Genomic DNA, 2,957 nt, shown 5'->3' on the forward strand with positions numbered 1-2,957 from the left:
GACCTTGCAGCGCCACATCAGGACTCCTATTAAGGGCTATCACCCTCATAAACAAACTGCCTTCTAGTTGGTCCCTACGAACAGCAACCCTATACTACAGAATAGAACTGCCCCATCGGATTTCCAAAGCTGTAATCTTTACAGAAACAGACTGTCTCATCTTTCTCCCACACCACCCTCATAATGCCCCAACTTTACTTCAAAGAGGTCTTTATTTTGAGGGAGAAGGCACTCAGCTACCCACAACTAATTCTGGGGGCAGCGTGACCACCAAGTTCCCCCCATCTGGCCAAAGCCTGTTCTGATTTCTTGGTGCTAACTGGCAATGCTCTCTGGCCTCTATTTTCCCTTTGGACTCCCCTTTCTAGTACAGTGCTGGTAAACCTGCTACCCCCACACCCCAAAATGACCTGATTTATAACACTTTGCTAATTTCCATGGTGTAAATACTCCCATAGTTGATTTCAAGCTACTTACCCCTTAACAGGAGTCCCTGAGTGAGGTGCAAACAGCTAAGCGCTTGACTACTAACAGAAAACTTAGCATTACGAATCCCCCCAGAGGCACCTTGGAGGAAAGACCTGGAGATGGCAGTGCACCTGTCAAGTTTGTTAGACTTTAGTGGCTTGTGTGTTGTTATAATACTGGAAGCAAATAGGTCTCAGTGGAGTTTCCAGACTAAGACAGGCTAAGAAGAAAGGCTTGGCAATCTAATTTTGAAAATCAGTCAATGAAAACTTTATGGACCAGAGATGATAGGGTAATATGGTGGAGCAGGCAGATGTGCTGAGCAGACCTGCTGCAACAAGGACATGGGAGATAGAATGAGGCAGATGTGGATGGCGACTCTAGAACACCGACCTTCAGAGGACAGGACAGAGAGGCTGGTCCTGGAAGCCTGCACTTTAGAGGATACAACCGAGAGGTGCTGACTGGAAAAGGAAGCTCAACAGGAGCAGCTGGCCTGGACCAGCGAGGCTTTCTTAAGCTTTTACAGATGACTGTTGATACATCAGTCTTGAAGCATAGGATGCGGCTGGAGGCTGGCAGCAAGGAGGGTGAGGTTCAGCCTTATTCCTATTCCTGGAACCCTCCAGGTAGTCTGGGGTGTAGCATGTCCCCAGCCTAGCCAGTCCAGTGGCCTATGGCACCCGCTCCTTGACAGGCTCCGCAATGCCTGGGGTTGTGCTCTGAACATACCACCCCCACATCAGGAGGCACTTAAACAAACCCTGGACTATGCAGGACAAACAGCGAACAGAGAAGTGCATTCACACTCCAGTCTCTATCACATCCACCAGGGGAGAGGTGGTGAGTACCTAAGAACACATCAACATATAATCACGAATTAAATATAAATACAATGACACCACAGTTTCAGAGAAAACAGACAATTTCAGTTTACAGAGAAAAACAAGAGAGAGTACCTCAAACAAAAGGGCAAAATACAGAGACAGAAAATAAAATACCAGAAATGGTAAAAGAACTACTTGATAAGAAATTTTAAGAAATGATATTTAGGTGCCTTCAACAAGACTTTAGAAGATTTCTGGAAAGCACTACAAGAACAAACTGACAAAATAAATGAAACACTGGAAACCATACAAAAACAGCATTTAGAAAGCCAGATTATTCATGCTGAAACTCCAAAAATAGTACATTGAAGGGGCAACAAAGTAGGATTGGATCAATGGAAGACTAAATTAGAAAGCTTAAAGACAAGTTCTCAGTATTCATCCACTAGAGCAAACCTAGACCAGCCACCCCTTGGAAATCCTATACAAGCTCACTAGGAATCGACTCGGTGGCACTTAATAACAAAGGAACAATCAAAACAAAAAAGATGTGAAGAAAGCCTAAAATGTCATAGGACACTACCAACAGGAATAATTTATGTGATATTGGAATTATAGTCTAGGAAGAGACCTCCCCAAAATAGAGAAAATTGTCAAAGAGGTATTAGAATAATAGGTCGCTGGTTCAAACTCACCAGTCGCTTCTTGGAAATCCTATACTGGGTCACTATAAGTAGGAACTGACTCAACAGCACTTAGCAACAAGCATCATGAAAGGCGAGAAGCTATGTATTCAAGAAATTGAATGAACTCCAGACACAGTAGATCCCAAAAGAAAATCACCAAGACATGGTATAACCAAACTTTTCAAAATCACAGACAAGGAATACTGAGAGCAGCCCAGGAAAAATGAGAAATTACCTACAAAAGGAGAACTCATAAGACTATAAACTCTGATTTCTCAGCAGAAACTATGCAGACAAGACAATAGGATGATGTATATAAAACTCTGAAAGAAAAAAAAAATTCCAACCAAGAATTTATCAGATATGGCGGTGAAAGTAAGACACACCCAGGTAAAGAGAAATTAGAAGGGAGTTCTTTGGACAGAGAACCAAGAACAACAGACAATAACCTAAGACTAACATACATGACAATACCACCTAGAACTCAATTCACATATGTCGTTGTTGTGAAGTGCCGTCGAGTCGATTCCAACCCATAGTGACCCTGTATAGGGTTCCCAAGAAGCAGCTGGTGAATGAACCACTGACCTTGCAGTTCAAACAAATTTACAGTATGACACATTAGCCAACAGTGCCACACCAGGACTCCAATTCACATACAGAAGTATTCAAAGTAAAACAAACCCACAAGACTGAAAATATGGAAGTAGAGGTACCAGTTTGTAGCAACAACTACAAAAAAAACAAACCACACACAAAGTAAGAAAGAAGGAATAATGTAGTTACAAAGCTTCCAAATGAAGAGGAAATGAAATAGATTTCAAGAATGAATGAGTGAAGAAAAATCTAACTCTAAGTCTAAAACTAGGCCAAGCCTTACTCCTAGCCCTAGTCCAATCCCTAACCCAAACACTAACCCTAATCCTAAGCATAACCCTAACATCAATGACGTCCTATGACTAGCACACACCTAGTC

Source organism: Chrysochloris asiatica, unplaced genomic scaffold (assembly GCF_000296735.1).
Source record: "Chrysochloris asiatica unplaced genomic scaffold, ChrAsi1.0 scaffold00023, whole genome shotgun sequence".
Taxonomy (NCBI): Eukaryota; Metazoa; Chordata; class Mammalia; order Afrosoricida; family Chrysochloridae; genus Chrysochloris; species Chrysochloris asiatica.